General features: G+C 38.0%; 1 long non-coding RNA gene across 1 annotated transcript; it reads left to right on the forward strand.

The window, feature by feature from the left end:
• The first annotated feature begins 3,266 nt into the window (after positions 1 to 3,266).
• On the forward strand, positions 3,267 to 13,811 carry LOC116574499. The gene is made up of 3 exons (XR_004279345.1): positions 3,267 to 3,395; positions 11,747 to 11,829; positions 13,750 to 13,811. It is a non-coding gene; the product is annotated as an uncharacterized LOC116574499 (long non-coding RNA).
• The last annotated feature ends 7,579 nt before the right edge of the window (positions 13,812 to 21,390 follow it).

Raw genomic sequence — 21,390 nt, forward strand, 5'->3', positions numbered from 1 at the left:
AAAAATTCCCGTCCTCATGTTTCTCCTTGTTTCCTACATTTATTTTTTCTGTCTGAATTCAACAGCAGAACATTGAAACATTTGTCCCTTTCAAAGAGAGACTCCGTTGTTTCTGCGGAACACTTGTCAGAAATTCGTGCCGTTGTGTCCCCATGTAAGTCTTCCCCAGAATCAGAAGCTATTTTGTTTCAGCTGTCCCAACAAATTGTGCCTACTTTCCAATTGTGGATTTTCTATTAGTGAATTCCTCAGGGTAAGACACATTTCCTCAAAGTCAGATTTCCTGAAGTCACAAACATTTTATTATTTCCTTTAATCTTTCATGACTTTGCATTTCAACCCCTGTAATATTTATTATCCCTGGATCCTAGATGTTTTCTCATTGTGACCTTGAAATTGCTTATCATCCAGGCTCATTTCCTTGTGTTTGGTCCAGAATGGTCTCATATTGCCATAGTGCTCTGCCCCTCTCAAGATCTGTGACATCGGGGGTTAGAATATTATTCCTGAGGAGAAATGCATCTCCGGGATTATTTCTAACATTTCATTTATATATTTATATAATACTTGGAGGAATTCTTGAGTTTTAATATGTTTCATGTAAAGAAAATTCTGTGTCTGACCCTGTCTACCAAGGTAGGAGAGCGAGCTCAATATATATTTTTCAAAAGCCGGTGACTACTGTGCCTTTGACAGAGTTTTTCTGCTATATCGCCTGCAAACTATCGTAGTTACTATTTGCAAAGCAGGGAAAAGATAGAAGATTGCTTTTATTTATTTATTTTCTAGATTTCTACAATCTACTGTGTACACCGATCTAATTTTTTCCAATCTTCACTCAAAGTTGGAAATCTTTGCCATCTAAAATACCCTATCACGATAAAAGGTATTTTTGATACTTTCAAAAATATTTTTCCATACATTCTTCCATCCGTTATGCCCTGGAGGAAAGGATAGTTTTAGTCTATTTAGACTTGTCTATTTAGAAATACCCTCCCAGGAAATCAATGCTGAAAACCATGAGGCCAAGGATCTTACTGAAGAACAGCCGTGAGAAAGAACTTCTGGCTTTGGAGTTTGAGAGTCCTGGGTGCAGATGGAAGTTCGAGCCTGGTGCATTTGGGCAACTTGCTAAACTTTGTCAAGCTTCACTTTATTCATGCACTAAATGGCATAATAACACCCATGGTGAGGATTACATAGCATGTAATAGAGAGAAAGCTTGCAGCGGGCTTCAGTGAACGGTCACTAGTAAGAGTAATAAAATCGTTATATTTTTATTTAAAGTCTCATTAGACGATGCCCTTTGGGTTTCTCATTCTTGGAGTGTTCAAGAAAAACCACGTCCTGCGTCTTATCTCGCAGTCTCGTTTCATGGCATCGACATCACTGAGCAAGAATGAAACTGTGGTGTTTTCTGCCACCTTTACTGAGAAGAGGAAGCTGCCTGTCGAGGTTTACTCTATGGTAACTTAAAGTGACTTGAAATCTCAAAGATTCATAGACTGCCTGAGGATCTTGCACAGCAAATTGAATTGGCCTTAGGAACCCTGACCTATTTCTTGAATAAATCTCCATAGGACTAAGGTCATGTGATAGAGATGACTGATTATGTTCTTTGGAGCTAGCGATATTTGGGGTCCAGTCCTGGTGCTGCCACTGAGACGCCGTGCTGTCTTAAGCAGTGTGCTTTATCCTACCAGAGCTTCCCTTTCCTTATCTGCAAAATGGTGTTAATCATATTTCCTGTCCAGGGTGCCATTGCGTGGAATTGTGTATGGAGGTTGCTGGGATTATAAGCATAAATGGCCTCAAAAAAGAGTGGAAAAAAACCCCCTGGGTTTGAGATTTAACCTTAATTTTGCCACCACCTCAGGAGGTGACTAGGACAGATTATGGAATCTTGTTCTCTAAATTAATGTGTTGGGATGAAGCCTTCTGAAAGGCATCACCATTTTGGGAGAAGCATATCACGCATGTAGAGGAGTGAAGTGAAATTCCAGAATATTTTTCGCGGATTGTCTTTTGGTGTCACTTTCAGAGTCAGGAGTTGGAAGTAGGATGCTGTCTACCATTCAATTATTCTTTTGTCCTTTTGATGGGTGAGGAATGTGAGGCAAATACCGCGTCTGTATTCGAGCTCCTGGGAAGGTAGAGCGAAGGGTTTAGTCACAATTTGTTCCTGAAGTTTTTTTTTCTTTTCTTTTTTTCCAAAATCCAGGAATAATTCAAGCTTGAAGGAAATATTCCCGACTTCTGCAGGCTGACGTGCATTCTGAGAGTTAAGTGGTGTGAGTCTCAGGGTCTCTGAAAACATAACTCCACAGGGCAGATGGCAGACAGTGACTGGCCATTAGGGGACTTTGCACCCCCAGCTGGGATTTAACCCCAAATTGTGTCTTAAGATGATATTCAAGAAAAGAAGTGTTGCGATGATGTGTGTTTCACAAAAGGAACTTGACACTTTTCTCTCACTTAGAATGTTTGTTGTGTTGAACTCGCTTTCCCTTTCCCAGACCGAGAAGAAGTGCCTTTCCAGATGAATCTGCAGCATATTAATTGTATGGGGAGTGTGTGTCTCATAAGGCTAGATGAAATAATGAGCAGATAAGAAAGGCCTCATGGCAGCATCTGCATAGAGGTCCCTGACACATTTATCTGCATAAGAATGCTCTCCTTACTTCTGAGGAGTCGTAAAGACAAATAAAAAACCCACACTGGGTTGCATGACAAAGGCAATAGTAGTGCCCCCCGAAGGTTTGCGCTGGACCCCGGCGGCCTGAGGGCTGTGACAGGGACCGCTAAATAGCAGGCAGGAGCTGCACTTCTGCTGTCACGGCTTCAGCAATCGTCACTGTCAAAATGCAGCACATTCATTATTCAGGTACAAAACCATAATTAAGAACATTGGCCAAGAAAGGGGGAGGGGAATTGGACGGTTCAGGGAGTTGGAAGTACGATAAAGAGCAGTTCTCCTCTAGGTCACCAGTTCAAACTTCGCCCATATTGGTAATGACTGACAGTCATTAATATATGATGGCTGTTTGATGGCCTATAGGAGTAGGTGCCCATATCAGAAAAGTCACCATTGTAATTGGCATTAATTGGCACTTCTGTTGGCAGCGTCAGCTGAGAGGCTGAAGATTGAATGGGCTATAGCGAGTGAATTATCCTCTCATCCTGAGAAGTGGGCCTCCCAGGGCCGAGATGAAGCACCTGCGCGGTGCACCATGGGCGAGCGGCTGCTGTCCCCGCCGCTCGGGCTCTGCAAGCAGAGGGCATCCGTTTGTAGGGCTCTCTCTTTGGCACCTTGCTTGACGAGTGCGCTGAATCTGCTCAAAATCCGGCCTCACCGAAATGAACGATGGGCCCGAGAAAAGCGAGAGGGCCCAAGTGTGAGTTAATGAGGGGGTCCCTCAGGGCATCGTCGTCTCCTGGTTTGTTTGCTGTTAAACCACACTTGGTCAGACAGCCAAGCGGCTTCCTCTGTGATCCGCAGCAGGGACTGACTGTAACACACACACACACACACACACACACACACACACACACACATTTTAAACCAAAACCCTACTCTTTTTGGAAATGAAAAAGCAAAAGGCTCTTAACGGCCTGCAGTAAAACACTGTTGAACAAGCCACCATGTTGACTTTTTATAGTTGAAAATTAAAGGTCCACTGTAATCATTTTTTGCTCTTCATTGATTTAAGGACCCAGTCGAATAATAATTTAGACTCAACTTTTCATCTCTGCATAGATTCATGATTTGTAAGCTGTTTCTGGCAACTATCTCTGTAATACCAATGAAATTTCTTTTTATTCGTCTCACTTTTTGGCTCAACTCCCTCATAATTAGCTTCTAGGTCAAAGGAACAAGTATTTAAGACTAAATTTCTGTGGTTATCAACTCCTAAAGGACGTTTCACGGCAGCGATACCAGCCCCAGTTTCCTTCGAGTTCTTCATTTATCTCCCATTTATGCTGAAGGAAGGTATTTGGACAACATGTTTTCTGAAAAATGAAACATCAGAAAAGAAGTTTCTTTATTTGTACTTTGAACGTCTACTGTTTTCAGGCTTCGAAAAGGCAGATAGCCTAAAGTACAGTTAACAGAAAAGCAAAATAGAAGAACGTTTAAAGAAGAGCAAAAAGTGTAATGGTTTTGTTTGAATTATTATTTAAATTACAAGAAAAGCTATTTGTGTGTTTTAAAATATCTGCAAAATCAGAGCTTTCTCTTGAAAGAAAAAGTGATGTCTTATAATACCTGTATTTTTACTAGAATAAGTTCTGCACAATTTAAGTTTTGAGGTGGTTTGGACTTATAAATGAAAACATCTCATTTCCTCCATATTTTCTAAGTTCTCTCTTGCAAAACCTAGTAATTTTCTGGCTTTTTAGCGTTCCAAAATAAATGTGGAAGTTTTCCTATAGGTGGCGCTCTTGCACACATCTTGCTCTCAGAAACGTCCCTGTATATAGAATGAGTTTGGCAGGCAAGTTTAATGGAAGCTGCTTAATAGTATACATTATATATCATAAATTCTACTTAATGATTCTGCCCAGATAAAGAGCCATGAGCCCATTCTTCAATGATTGATATGCTTGTTTCATCCAAATTACCACCATTTGGTATATTATGACTTTTATTAGCAATCCAAGAATTTTAACAAAGTAGATCATGGCTCACCCACATTAAAGTGCGAGAGAAATTTGGACCTTTCCGTTTTCTCCCCAACTGCAGAGATGGCACCATTTATGTTTCCCATTTTTAGAATAAAAATTTCAGGACATGATTAAAGGAAGGCGGACAGTGTACTGAAAGAGTAAGTTCACTCACTTGGAAGGAAGAGAATGAAGGCAGGGTTCTCAGGCTGACCCAAACTAAGGGAGTGCCTACCATCAAGATGTTACCCAATGACTTGACAAGAGTCAGTAGGTGTGAGAAAACATTACTTAGTATACATATTGTCATGTATTTTAGGTGGGGGGAAAGATACCATGAAATTTTAATTTTTGATAAAGAGATGGAACTGATTAAGAAAGCTCAGATCGTGGGGACCTGCCTGTGTGCCTGAGAGAGGGGACAGGAAGAAAAAGAGCAAAGTAAGGAGAAGAGAGTGTGTGTGGGGGGCAAGACTGTTTTTCACAGGGAGTGAGTGGATTGGGGTTTCACTGGGATGGAAGTCTCCTTCCTCGGGGTTATAGCTCTTTTCTGCAACTACTGAGATGCTGGTCTTCTTCCCAGAGGGATCTTGTAATCAGATTCACATCTAGTTTCCAGGGATGATAGTTTGTTCATTGGTTAAATCTGTACTGTGGTTTAGCCACACACAAATATCCCACTTACAAAGTATCTCAAAGGCGATGTTTAGGAAAATACATCATTCCCGTTCTGTAAATCTTTTCACGCTATTTTGGAAAATTTTGGGATAAATTAATTCTCTCTGATCCATACATATATCACCTTAGTACACTAAGAATGTACAAAAACCTCTTTCTGTTTGACGTTTCATACTCAAAGAGATCTCCTTGATTTTTTTTTCTAAAGCCTTTATATAACAAGTTAAAAATAACCTTCCTTGATGATTTAGTGGCATGAACTGAGATTAGAACTTCAAAGACAGTTGCACACAAGATGCACGTATTGTTCTTGTGGTCCCCTTAAATATTCTAAAATGTCATGTTAAAAATGTCATTGCCATTTATTTACCTCTTCTTGTTCTATATTGGTTTGTATGGAATGAAAATCCTTTATTGTGCCATTTTTAAGACCTTCACCTTTCCACTTAAAATAGCAACTTACATTTATTTACACAAAACCAAACTTTCTGTGTACAGAGGGGAAGGTCATAGGTCACCAATCATAATTCTCTAATTTTTTAAGAAACAAAATCAGCAGTTTGATGTTCAATCTTGAGCACAGCAGAAAATGCTCATTTACTAATCAATGAGATCTATCTAACACATCTAATTATTCTGAAATAGTTTTCTTTTTAAATGTGTAAATAGATTAACATCTCTTTACCCTCCTGCTAACCGGCTATAAAAACAAACTAGAAATGATACAGAGACTCTGAAAAAAATGTGTTATTCGTTATCTACATATTTCCCTCAATGTGAGTATTTTAGCAATAATGCAGTTAACATTGGCAATTCAGTGAGATGGTCCCCACATCAGCTAGGGAATTTGGTTCATCAGCAAACCCTGATCAAACACCTCTGGGCCGGGCTTGAAATCTTCAGAGGTGGGTATTATCACCCTCATCTTAAAGATGGAAAACTGAGACACAGAGAGCTCTAATAACCAAGGAGAGGTCCTTGAGAGGACCTCTAGGTCTTCCTAGGGAGGCCTTAGGGAGCTAGGGAGCCACACTTCCAGGATTGGATGGCTCCCATCTGATCAGCACATACTTGCTCACTCTCGCATGTGTGGCTTCTTGGGTGCTGGGCTCCTTGCGAATTTCTCTGTTTTCTAAACACGTGGCCATAGCAGACTTTTAACTAGGACTTGAGGCTCAGAGCTCAAGAGAAGCAAAGGGAGTGTCAAGTGACTGTGAGATAAGAAAGGGGAATTATGGATTTTGCATATAAGACCAATTTTGGAAATAAGACAGGACTTTGGAATCCCACCTTTACGTTCATGTGGGATTTTATACATTTCCACATTTTCTCACTTGTGGGAGGGCATGAACCCACTTTTAGAAGTGGAAAGGAGTGAAGGTAAGGCAGGGAAGTATGAACCAAATATATTATTTTTCTGCTTGTACTTGTTGCACTACAAGGATGGAGACAAAACTAAGAACCTCCAGTAGGAGTTCAGGCTGGGGGAAAACACCCTAGTCTTCCTCAATATCATTACATTATTTGCTGTGAGTGCTTAAGAATTCTCAGAACACCAGATACACAGAGAGCTGAAATTAGAACATGCAGTTGTTGGGAGATCTCTCTGGGTCTCTCTGTCTCTCTGTACTTTTTGCAGGAGGGGTACTGAGTGTTTTTGCTCCAGCTGACTTTCCAGGTGTGTGTATGCAGTGAACAGCCCTAGAAGCTAGAGCTAGTTTTTTCCCTCAGGAGGAAAGAGCAGGTGTCCTTGCTGTCCATTACCCAAAGCCATTTGGGATTTCTAAGCTCAGGGTTTTTCTCTCCTCTGCCACCGACGGCACATGCACATATCACCTGGTCCTCTGTGCATCACCCTGTGGGAACTAGGGCCGGGAAAACCAAAGCAAAAATAATGGTTATCATCTGGCTGCTGCTATTACTGATAGTAATAACATCCTTTCTCTCTGAGCTACGAGTATTGTGTCTTCTGCCAGCCCGGATGGCGGGCTAACTTGTTAGCTCGCAAATGGGGTAAAACCTTCGGCCCTTTATACTTCTTGATTAGTACATACCATTATTGAAAGTTATTTCAATTATTCCTTGGATGATAATCTCATTTCTAATCAAACTTTAGCTATAATTTCTATATGTTCATATAGATTATACAGTTTATTCTCTGAAAATTTTCTGTTGCAAATTTACTTATTTCTACCTCACGCTATCCTCTTACTTCTTCTATGTACATTCTTTAATACTCTCTTACTTTAACAGATACATATTTTAATATCCGTATCAGAAAAGAGAAACTATGCATGGGGAAATGTTAAGAACTGAGAGAAATCACCTGGAATATGATATGGGCCACAATTTGGAAATCATTGTTTTAAACAATTACATCTCTGCAAGATGATCAAACATTTCCCCCCCATGAGCACAGGATATTTTATTCATCAGAGACCTTCCGTTTAGTTTAATAGCAAAGTGTTTTAACAGAGTTCTTGATTAGTACCAGGACACCTAACTTCTCGTCTTTACTTGGTCAAGAGTGCTGTGTCAGCAAAGTGTCTCATTGTCTCCTTTTTTAAAAAAAATGGGGATAATAAACCTTGCCACCTGCCTGCCTCACAGCAATATTGAGCATACTAATGAGAGCCTCTTGAGAGATTTTGAAATCTGTGAAAGGAATATGTTATATAAATACGCAGCACCAAATCATACCATTTTAGAACTGAAGAGCTCATAGAAAGCACTAGGGCTAATCCCCTCATTTTATAGGTGACAAAAAGCGGGACCAGAAGGGTTCAGTGGTGAGTCTAAGGTCATATAATTGATTAGTGAGTAACAAAGTACAAGAAGTTCACTCATCCAGTTGTCCTTTTCAAGAGAGTTGCCTACTGATAGAAAAGATGAATAATTCCAGATATTTCTGGATACACAGTGATATAACTCCCTTAGTGGCTTGGCATAAGGCAGGCTGCTCCCCAGAGGCAAGTCAATTTGGTAATTGCAGTTTATCAAGGATTTTACTTGCATCAGTTGCATCCTTGGCTCTTGGCAGTTGTACCAACTCCCCCTGGGTGAACGATATTCCTGAAGATAACCCTTGGAATAGCTGGTACCCCAGGTAAGTGTGGAAGGAGTTGATGTACTCTTTCGAATGACTGGAATAATAACTCCGGCTCAACATGAAGCATATTCATGCAAGTATGTTGCCATACCAGACTCCATGTTTTTTCTTTGGTAGTTTAGTTGGTGCGATTGGATTTCTCCAACTGTTTTGAATGTTTACTAGTGTACACTTGCCAAGGAGTGTCAGCACCTTCCCTGGGTTCTGTAGTGCCAATGACAGCTGAGAGCTGTCAGAGAGCCAAGACTCACTAGAAACTGTTTACCCATATCCAGGTACAAACACTGGGGCCAGAACATGCATTGCTTGTCGTGTTGATGCTCTTAATTAGGTACTGATGAAATACTGTGGCTGGAAACGTCCTTTTTCTATGGTATAGAAGACAAGTTGGAAGCAAATGTATGACCCAAAGCATCAGGAATTTTTAGGTGTCTTATGCTTTAAACACATCCTTATCCGATGTGTAGGGCACACAGGTTGCAGTAGGTTTGTTAACATACTATTTGGAAATATGTCCTTATTCTTGCTTTTTTCCATTTAGGTTAACAGATTATTTTTTTTTAAAGATTTTATTTATTTATTTGACAGAGAGAGAGAGATCACAAGTAGGCAGAGAAGCAGGCAGAGAGAGGGGGAAGCAGGCTCCCTGCTGAGCAGAGAGCCCCATGCGGGACTCGATCCCAGGACCCCGGGATCATGAGCCGAACCAGAGGCTTAACCCACTGAGCCACCCAGGTGCCCTAGGTTAACAGAATCTTGATCTTTATTTATCTTTTAATTCAGGAAATTTTGATAAAGATCATAGGATTTGTTGAGACTGGCCAAAACCACATTCTGAAACATTACACATGTGTTTTTACTGAATGTACAATAGACACTATAGGAAATACAGTGGGTTCTGATATCAATTTCTAGTCCGTCTACTACAAAGAACAGATAGGAAGGACCTTTGACCCGTAGCTGGCAAGGCGAGGGGAAGAGCCTCTGCTCTGGTCTAGCCTGGAGTTTCTTCACAGCCCAACATGGTTCTTGCCTTATACCATCCATCCCAGCTCACCAATCCCTGCTCCATTTGCTGGAAGTTCCCTTTAAAATTGCACTTTTTACAAGTTGTTGTAAAGGTCTTATTTGCTGGATCTCTCTGCTCCTGGGTGGTCTCGGTGATGCTGCCATGATGTCTTTGCAACTCGAGTGTCTCTTCTCTCTTTTGTGTTCTCCCTCTTTCATGCCTAGTAATGTACCTTGTGTGAGAAAAACCATTCTAATACACTTTAGTAAGAAGACCAGTGACCCACTCGCGTCCTGCTTCCACTCCTGATTCCCCAGGAGAGTGCCATGGTATTTCTAGTGGGACGCCATTAATCATCGCCTGAAGCCTATAGCTCGAAACCATTATGTGTTTCCTCACTTGGGTTCTGAGAGCAGGTAGATACATATATACTGCATTTTTAAGGGAACACATAGATAATGGTCTTTTGCCTCTAAGGTCTGCCTGCCTTATTTGGATGAAATAAGAAACATAATAGTGATATTATCATAATGATAACAACTCACATTTATTGGATGCTTAAATAGGGTGCTAAGACTGTTTTAAATGATAATTCATTTAGTCCTCAAAATATAGAGAATATTCATCTGTCTACGTTCTTACCCTACTGTCTTTCTGGCATCAATAGGGGGAAAATATACAAAGAAATTATTTTAGGCTAAAATATGATAACTCTGTTGTGCATCCTACATTATAATAGAGGTAATTCACAAAGTGTTTTGCGTTGAAATTATATATCAGTTAGTGATAACTGCCACGGGGACTCTTGTACTTATTTAAGGAAGCTTATCTCAGGTAGGAGAAAAGAAATCTTTTCCCAGTACTTCTTCAGTCACTGAAGAAATACCTTCTTAAGATGTCAAGAATAAATGTGCAATTTACCGGCATGATGAAGTAAGACTATACCTGGACATCTTGTGATTGAGTAGGTTTACATTGCTATATACTTGTTAAAACAGAATTCATTATCTGTAGGCCACAGGTGGATGCTTATTTGCAAGAACTAAGAAAACAGAGCAGATTTTTAAAAAGTATTAGTTATACAGTTATTGTGGGGTCAAGGATCCGTCCTTATTGAGATAGCTGAGACACTATTAAACAACATTTTTAGGCAATGGTATTAAGTTAAAAGCCTTCTTTCAAATGAAAAAAAAAAAGCTATAAAAATGGTACCAGTTTGTGGTTTGACTTTCAACATCAGGCATGTTAAAAAAATCCTACAGAGAATATAAATTTTACATGGTCAAACAGATACTTTCATTGCCCTTATGATTTCCATTTGTTGTGACATGTTTAAAAGACTTCTATTTTAAAATTGGATTACAGCTCATCATGGTTTTTTCTAAAAGTTTATTAGGCTTTGTCTAGAAATTCAAATATTTGATTCATCTGGAATTTGTTATAGTGCAAGGACTGAGGTCATTATCGAGCATATATTTATATATTATATATTATATATATTATATATATATATTTTACAAACAATGACAATTTGTCCTAGTGTTATTTATTGAATAGTTCAGATTTGATTTAAAATGATACCTTATCAGATGAGAAATCACTTATGTACTTCCCGGAATATGCATTCTGTTTCATTGATCTCATCACGTACTTCTCTGTTAGTACCATGTTGTTTTAATTTCAATAGTTATATAATACATTTCAATATCTTGAAATGCACCATCATTCTCCTCCTCCTTGTTCTTCTCTTCCTCCCAGTGTCCTCCTATATCTTTCTAGAATTCTCCTGATTATTCTTAATAGTCTTGCACACTTATTAATTAGAAAGCATTTAGAAACCTTAAAAAAATCCTCTAGGATCTTAAATGGGATTCCACTAAACATACAAATTCATTTAGGTAGAACTGCCTTTATTACAACATTAAATCTTTATATCTAAGGTGAGGTTTATCTTTCTATTGATTCAAATGTTGTCTTTGTTTCAGTGGAATTTTATTGTTTTCTTATAAGACCTACATATTTCCTTATCTGTGTTTTTGGAAAATAAAGACATTGATAAGGTGAGGTTTATCTTTCTATTGATTCAAATGTTGTCTTTGTTTCAGTGGAATTTTATTGTTTTCTTATAAGACCTACATATTTCCTTATCTGTGTTTTTGGAAAATAAAGACATTGAAAATATATATTAAAATACAATATGTTAAATGTTTCAATTGCTGACAAATGGGCATCTTATTTTTTAGAAATTTTTTTATTTCTTAAAAAATGTTTTTTTCATTGTCTAGAAATATTGCCAGTGGGAGAAGATACCCACGTTCCACAAAATAATGATATGACAATGTTGCAAGTGTTCACATTGACAGACAAGGTAAAATTTGCTAATATGTATTAGTGAATACAATATGGCAATGAAAATGATGATATAGATCCACATTTACAGAGATAAAAAGGATGACCACAGCATATTGTTGAGGGTAAAACACATTAAGGAATGCCATTTGGCATGATGTAATTAATGTAACACCATATGTACATAATTCATGTGTGTATATAGGTTTGGAGAGAGGTCTAACATGATATTTTCCAAGGTATTAACAAAGATTATTTCTGAGTGGCAGGTTTTTGGATGATTTTTATCTTCTTTTGTGCATTAGGTAATTTTGCAATAACACTTACCATTTTACTGAAACAACAGTGCAGTAAACTACAAATAGAAAATATTAGAAATTTCATAACGTTTAAAAAGGAAAATGTAAAATTCATGCTTAGCATCTTTTTTTCCTCCAAAGGAATTTTATGCGAAGAATTTAAAATTCAATTTGATCTACTGAAATCTATTCAGCCTCCAAAATTGTTAGGAATTCTGTTTACTAAGGCTTACCAATCACACGGATAATGACACCATGGAAACATCTTCACATCTGAAGGACAGGGTGACTTGCACCAGGTTCCCATTGTGGAGCCACTCCATGGCTGTCCACCCCTGAGTTATTAATAATGTGCTGCTTCTCTCAAACTCAGAACTAAATTATCTAATGTTTTATTAGTTATTTAAAAAAAATTCCATGTGAAAACTTAAAAGGTGTGGATATTTTAATAAAACATTTTTAAATGAAAGAGATAAATTTGATGGATAAGTTTTTTACTTTCATATTTTTTCATAAATTAAATATGGTACACCTGACCACTGAAAGAAGGAATGAAGTAGAGCTAAGTCTCACACCATGCATTTTTGTTTTTAATGCCTACACCCAGGAAAAGAGTGAGCTTTTATCATATTTTATTTTATTATTTTTTAATTAACATATAATGTATTATTTTCTTCAGGGGTACAGGTCCATGAATCATTAATCCATAACCCAGCCACCCCATCCTTCCCCCAACAGCTCCCAGCAACCTTCAGTTTGTTTCCTGAGAGCAAGAGTCTTTTGTGGTTTTTCTCCCTCCCCAGTCCCATCTTGTTTCATTTCTCCCATTCCTTCCTCCCATGACCCCCTGTCCTGCCTCTCAAACTCCTCATATCAGGGAGATCATACGATAATTGTCTTTCTCTGATTGACTTATTTCATTTAGCATAATACCCTCTAGTTCCATCCACGTTGTTGCAAATGGCAAGATTGGATTTTTTGATGGCTGCATAGTATTCCATTGTGTATATAAACCACCTCTTCTTAATCCATTCATCTGTTAATGGACATCTAGGTTCTTTCCATAGTTCGGCTATTGTGGACATTGTTGCTAGAAATATTCCGGTGCACGTGCCCTTTCGGATCACTACATTTGTATCTTTAGGATAAATACACAGTAGTGCGATTGCTGGGTCGTAGGTCACACCATGCACTTAATATAATATTTGTAGTTTTTAATAATTTTGTGAGTTGATAGGAGTTATATCATCATCATCGCTGAAATTCCTCAAGGACATCGTGCTCATCATTAACCCCATCGCCCCGAGAACTCTGCTTAGTACATTTTTGCTTCATGCCAGACCTGTGTTTTACATGCGCAGTCTCATTGTCGACTACTTGTAAAGGGGAGACTGCTATTAAACCATATAGAGATGGGGATTGTGAGGCTCAGAGATGCAAATGACGTCATCAGGAGCATAATGGTAAGGGAGAAGCTGGGATCTGACCGAGGTCCAACTATTTCCCAAGTTCAAACTCTGAAGTACTACAATTCCACTAGCAGTTTCCTGGGATCTAATTCCCAAGGAACCTGTTCTTATTTTTTGTTTGTTTTTTTGTTCGTTTTCCCCCTTTTCTGCCTCTCTTCTTGTATTATGCAGTTTCCTGTTCAAACTGTCTCGGAAAAGAAGGACTCAAAATCCACCTATGCAGGAATCAAACCTTGCCAACAGATTTAAAGGTAGGTATTCTGTAGTTTTAAGCATTTGAGTCATCAAACTTTAAAGTGGAGTTTAGAGGTTGTGCAACCGCTTCCTGTTATAGGGAAGGTAGTAAAGGCCCAGACAAGTGAAGTATCATGTCCAAATTCACACAGTTTGTTTCACTGACAAAAAGTTATCCAATATTTCCTTTGTGCCAGACATGGTTTTATGTGCTTTATAATATTAACTTAATCTTGATGATAACTCTATGAGGTATGTGCACTTACTATTACCCTCATTTAACAGATGAGAGAACTGTCATGAAGTTGGGTGACGGGGTCACTGTCACCTACTTAGCGAGTGGTAGAATCAGGATTAGAACCCTTGATGATAGTGAAGCCTTTGTTCTTATCACTCTGCCATGTTTCCTGGAATAGGAATCCAGGACTATGGGTTTTCATCCATTCTACTGCATTGGCCAGTAACTTCAATTTGTGAATAAGAAGAAAGTTCTCTGGAATCTGGCATCGAAAATTATTAAGTTTCTTCTTCTTTCCCCCTACCCCCAAGTATTATTTATTTATTTATTCGCTCATCTCCCCACTTGCCTCCCTTCAGGCAATCACGAGTTTATTTTCTATATTTAAGAGTCTGTTTCTTTGTGTGTCTCTTTTTATTTTATAATTATTTTACTTCAAAAATTTTATTATTATTTATAATTTTATTTAGAAATTCTTAGTTTTGTACATTTTAGAGAGATGGACCTAATGAATACTGTTAAAAAATAACGAAATGGGTCTAGATGAGGGGCTGTGTATATTTTTAAAACAATACCCTGAAGCTGTGTTTATTGTTTTATGGGACTTTCTTATTGATGATGGCTTTTTCACCCTATACCTGCTGATCTTCCATAATGCTAATATACACCCAATCTTGACACTTGCTAGACTGTCTTTGCAAGCATAAATATTAGACATACTGAAATTTGATTTTGGCTCATCTTTTACTTTGAATAAAGAGATCTAAAAATCAATCCTTACAGCTGCCTTTCATTTTCTATGAATAGAGGTCAAATATATCAGGGCAAGGGTAGTATTAAAAGTAATCTATGATGTCAAGGTAAATATATTAGGTCAGCAGTTTTTAAGATCCTGAGTTTAATAGGATATACAAACCTTCTATATTTGTTTATTTTTCATCATCTCTTACACAGACCTATATGAAATTTGCATTAGTTCCTCCAAGAGTAATTTCATGTTTCTTATAAATGGGGGCGTTTGGGAAAAAGAGCTTGTAGTTCTGAGATCTGAGTTCAAGTTTAATACTTACTAACTATGCAGCTTTGAGCAAATTACTTTTTTCCATAAGCTTTAGTTTCCTCATCTGTACAGTGGGAATTTTACCTTTTTTTTTTTTTTTTTTTTTTTGAGAAGGAGAGACAAGAATGAGCTGGTGGGGAGAAGCTGGGGGAGAGGGAGAGAGAGAATCTTAAGCAGGCTCCACTCTGCACTGGGAGTGAAGGCTCCATTTCCCAACTGTGAGATCATGACCTGAGCTGAAATCAAGGCTTAACCAACTGAGCCACCCCGGAGCTCCAGGAATCTTCTTCTTAACTCATGAAGTTGTGAATAGGATAATACATTTAGTCTATTTTGTTAATAGTAAATGCAATTTATTTTCAGAGTGTCAACAAATGCTAACAATTCTACTGCCTGTATTTGACTGCATGCAATGGTGAGGCAGAATGAGGCAGTGGGCCATATCCTCCATTAGAATTTACTCTGTTGGATTCTAATCTCAGTTCTGTTACTCCAGTCACTGTGCCTGCTGGGACAGAAATGTCCAGGACTCAGATTCTTGTTCAGTCAAAGGGCTGAAGTAGGACAATTTTAAGGTTCTTACGAGGTCAGCAGTTCAATGTGCATGATGTTCTGTACCACATGTGTTCTGGTTACCTCAGCACATGCTGGGATCACAAGACTTAGAGTGAAAGTGATCATATTTGACACTGATTCGGTATGAGGATGAAAAAAATCACATACCTTTATAAGCTCAGTCTTCCCTTTTAAAAATGAGAATTGGCATAACTATGTAAATATTCTCATTCAAATCCAGAAGTTTCCAAGCTGTTCTTAAAGCAACAGAATCATTTTATAAATATAATTATGATGGACCCCAATGTGTAAAATAAATGTTTCAAATATACAAAATATATAAAAATGCTGATTCTTTCCTAAAAATAAAGCCCTACCAACTGAATGGTCTTCCTCTCGAAACCCACCCTCCTTTACTCCTTATTACCTAGTTGCTTAAGACTAAATACCTGTGAATGATCTTGGACTCTCATTCATATGTAATCTGATATGCCACTGATCACCAAGATAATTGTACTTGTGAAATAATTCTGAAATAATTCCCTGCCCACCTCCATTGCTACTCTGCTTCATCAACCCTCTTGCTTGGACTATTATAATAATGATCAGGTTGGCCTTCTTTCCTACTGATCATTCCAAGTGATCGTTCGGATCTGCAAACTTGAATGCACCCATTTTTCCTTCCAGTTACCCACCACAGCTACTCCTAAAGCTCTCTGATGAAACACAAGGGCTCTGATAAAAACAACCTAAAAAGACTTGGAGTCCCAGTCATCTGCATCCATTCTACTGCATTTTCGTAGAATCTTCAAGCAGGAAGGAACATCAGAAATCCACCCCCAGGACAAATTTCTACCCCTGAAGCAGTCCAGTTTATAGCATCTCTTTCTTGAGCTAAACTCGACTTTTGTCAACATTCCCCTTACTCTTTTGAAACTGCAGTCGAAGTTTATGGAAGCTTTTTGTTGCCAGCCATCTAGCAACTTGTGTCATAGTGTGTGATTGTGGTCCATTGAATTCGTGTAATTATCTTGGCTTTACAGTAGCTTTACAAAAATACATTTAATATCTGCCAGGGCAAATTCCCATGCAGTTTTCTTTCTAAAAATGTTCTTGGTTAAATGGACACATTATTCTTCCAGATGAACTTTAGATTCACTTAGGCAAAAAACTCTATTGGAGTTTTCAATGGAAAAATCTTGACTTTATAGATGAAGAAAGAATAGACATTTATGCAGTATTAAATCATCTTCATAACTGGCACCCCTTCTTTGTTTTCTTTGCTCAAACACATTTTTTATTTTCCTACATATAGATCTATATACTTTGTGCTTAATTAATTCCTTGATATTTCATGTATCCTGATACAATTATGAGTTATATTTCCAGTTGAATACTGCTGATATTTAGGACATATACTGTTGTTAGTACGTTCCCTTATCTGATCATTGGTAGAACACTATTGTTAGTTCAAATACACATGGGTCCTTGATTGCATATCAAAGGCTTGTTGATTAAAACATTTTTCCTCCTTCTTCAGGATCAATCCTTACTGTTGGGCAGTGAAATAAATTTTATTTTTTGGAGTTTCTTCACTCTTCCTTTATTTTCCCAGTCAGAATCCATGTCTATTTGATCATAACTATATTTTCCCTGAACTTTCTGAATGCAGGACTTAACATTTAGCTCTCTTCATTTTCTTTTTCTTTGAGTCTAGTGTACTCAGAGGATATATTTGATGCCTCTTTCAGAGAGCAAAAATGCCAAATTCTATGATTGTTACTATAACAGTGAATTTGATCTTTTCCTCTTGATGTTTATCAGACTCCCAATGGATGTAACTTATACAACATATCTAAAAGCTTCTAAAATTTTTGTTGGATATTCCTTTAATATCCTTTTCCTTTACCAGAAAGGTACTTGTTCTCACACAAAATGAGCTGTGCTTTATCATTTGTATATATCCAGCTAAATAATTTCTTTAAAAATTATAATTATTATTTATTATTTTTAGAGAGAGACAGATAGAGCATGAGTGAGTGTGGGGCGGAGGGATAGAAGGAGAGAGAGAGAGTCTCATGCAGGCTCTATGCCCAGCCCGGAGCCCAACACAGGCCTCAATGCCATGACCCTGTGAATGTGAGCTGAAATCAAAAACCAGATGCCCAACTGACTGAGCCACCCATGCACCCCTAAATCATTTCTACAAATATTATACTCTCAATGATTCATCATTGTAAAGAAATGAGCTATTTGGGTTAGTTAGATAATGAGGACATTATCTTTTCAAAGGTCAGAACTTTAAGGTTTTTTTTTTTAGATTGACATCTTTTCAAAATATATGCAATATTATACATGATATTTATTTTTCAGCCATTGAGGCTAACTTCTTTAAAAACACTGCATTGGAGGAATTTAACCATTAAACATAAAAGAAAATGATACGAACTGATGTTGGGAGTAAATCTATTGAGGATCTTGGAAACATTTTTACACTAGAACTGGGTATTTAAACAGTGAGTGAATATACTCACTAAACCAGTAGAGAGCTATTAAATTAAAAGATTATTGATGATGTTTCAGAAAACGTTAAGTAAGGAGGGATAATTTGTAGTAATTTTTTGCTTACCATCTTTGTTACTGGGATATCTTCCTTCCTTCCCAGAGAAGGTTAAATACTAATTTAGTTTTATTTTGTTGCAGATAATATGTGTTCTAGGTGGTGGCACTTATTTTTCTAACTAGTTGTTACAGGTTGAATTATGTCCATTTCCCTCACCCCACCCCCCAACCCCATCCCACCAAATTCATGTTGAAGTCCTAACTGCCTCCCCCATCTCAGATAGGGTCTTTACAGGTATAAAGCTAAAATGAGGTCCTTCAAGTAGGCTCTAACCCAATATGATTAGAGCCCTTATAAAAAGCAAAAACGTGGAAACACACAGATACAGAGATGCAGACACACACACACACACACACACACACACACACACACACAGGGAGAATGCCATATATACATTAAGGTAGAGATTAGGGTAACACATCTACAAGCTAAGGAATGCTGATGATTGCCAACAAACCACCAGAAGAGGAGAGAGGCACATGGAACAGAATCTTCTTCACTGTCCTCAGAAGGAACTGATAGCTTGATCTCAGACTTACAGTTTCCAGAACTTTGCAACAATAAATCTATGTTGTTTTAAACACTCATTTTGTGACACTTTGCTAGGCAGCCCTTAGGAATTAATATACTGGTCTTCCACCAACATTAATTCTTGCCTATTTTATGAAGAGGATTGCCAATTTCTGTCTTGTAGGTTCCTTTTTCCATAACTCACCATGGTTTCAAAGACTTACAACAGGCTGACTATAGAAGATGAAAAGAGGTCAGAATATTTTGCAAGTATGTCTCTGTCTACCCCTCAAATATCTGAGACCGACCATCCATTCATCCATCCAGTATTTATTGGCTGGCTCTGTGCATCCATCCATCCATCCAGTATTTATTGGCTGCTCTTTTTTATTGCCGGGCTCTGTGCTAGGCTCGGGGGATACAGTAGGTGAAGCAGACATTGACTTGGCTGTGAAACTTGCATTCCAGCCAGTATGTACAGTGTTCATGAAATCTGTCCAGATTATGTTAGGGTACTTTGTGAAAACTGCAAAAAAGACATGGTTTCACCTACACATGATTCCTTCTTCACTGATACAGCAACTAGACTGCAATCATAATGTCTAAGTCTACTTTTTCTCATTATATATATATATATTATGGCATTTGCTGTGAAATCTTTATTTACAATTTATAATTTTGTCATTGACTCTTCTGTCATCTTCTCTTTTAATAACCATAAGAATGTAGTTTATAGTTCAACCACTCCTGAAAGAAAGTGATGTGGATTCCAGAAAAAGGACTGTCCAGATAAACTTTCATATAATAGGAAACTCTCCTCCATTTATTCAGCAAGCAAATATATTTTAAGCTTTTCCAATCGATGGTTGCTATGGTGAAAATGTCCATGTGAGTGGGCACATGGAACACAGACATGGCTAAGTACTGAGCCTAGCAGGGGCGCTTAAACATAGTTTCTGGAAAAAGAACACCCTACCTTCAGTCTGCCTTCAGGTCATTTGTTTCTTTCTCATAAAAAGATGGAATGAGGCATATGCAGTTGCAAGACCTCTTGGGCAGCTGCTTTTCCACAAATTTAATTAATGAATCAAAGGTGAGTTCTGTCTCCCCCAGGTGTTTTCTTGCCCTCCAAATCACCTCCCGCATTGCTCTCATCATTGTGCTCTGCTTCACCAGCAATAAACAAAACATCAGGCATTCCTGCATGCCAACGGCGTTCTTCAGTGACTTTCCTTCCCTTCTCCCCTTTGGTTTAAACAGGGTGTGCTTCTGGATAGCAAGGGGAGATGTCTTCTCTCTCCACTGAACTGGCTCAGTCGATTTTTCCTGTATTTACCTAGTGCTAGATACAGAAACAGAATATGCAGGAGGAGCCCTGGGAACTTTCATTTTAAATAAATACACCAGGTGATTTCTATAATCAGGCACACTTGGAAAGTTGCCATACTGTGGCATTTCAAGGTAAGTCAGTACCTCCGTTGACTTACCTTGCTCCATACAGACTTAAATTTTCTAAATATTAAAAACAAAACAGGCTAAAAATAGAGAAAGTCAGAATGTGACGTAGGAGAAAAATCTAGAGATTCTGAGTTTCAGTTTTTGTTTGATAGTAGTCCGGGACAAATGCCTTCTCTATCAAATTAAGAGGTTGAAAGAGATTCATTCATTTGTTCATTTACTTATTCATTTATGAAATATGTGCCAAGATCTTACTATGGTAAGTATTTTCCAGTTCCTGGGAAAACAGTACAGAATGAGTCACTCATTGATTGGCTTTAAAGTCTGCCAATTTCTTAGCACACTGCATGTCTATACAATATTATCATCCCCTGACATCTAGTACATGGTAGAAAAGTATTATCGATACCAAATTATTATTATAGTGCCCTTTCTTCCTCCCAAAGGAACCTTGCAATTCCAGTCATGCTCTGGTTGTTAAATAAAATTTTGTAATTTATTCTCCTGCAAGGAATGTTTTCCTAACAGAAGTATGATCCACATTATCCTAAAGACCTTGGTGGAATTATCCTAACTCCAAGCAGTTTCTAACTGGCTTTCAGAATGGAATGAGTTGAGAACTTAGTATTAGATAATGCCATTGTGAAGCCAAGGGGCGTAAATGTACTTATGTTTATTCTGAAATCAAATCGTAAAGTGAGGTTTGTAAATACCTTAGTCCAGGGTCCTCTGTTTTTCAGGTGACACACCACAACACCCACAAAGCAATGAGTACCCAGTCTTAGTCTGAGTCATTGGCAGTTGAAGCTAAGTTAGACGCTGACTTTATCTCACTCACTTCAGCATTTGCTTCCCCTTCAATAGGACTTCCTACACTGAATCCCATCAAAAGTTTGGACCATTTTGTCTTCAAGATTAAGTCTGTATCAAGATCACACAGAGGGAGGGTCCTCCATGCCTGACCCTTCCTTGATGTCTTTTAAGGTTGTAATGCAGATTTTTTGAGATAGCTGGCTAATTTTAGAAATTCCTAGAAGTTCAAGACCCTAGATTTTCAACATCTAAATTCTTTGAGATGAGATCTCATCTTTTTAGATCAACATCTAAAGTCTTTGAGATGAGGGAGCAACACGT

This window comes from Mustela erminea, chromosome 15, assembly GCF_009829155.1.
Source record: "Mustela erminea isolate mMusErm1 chromosome 15, mMusErm1.Pri, whole genome shotgun sequence".
NCBI lineage: Eukaryota > Metazoa > Chordata > Mammalia > Carnivora > Mustelidae > Mustela > Mustela erminea.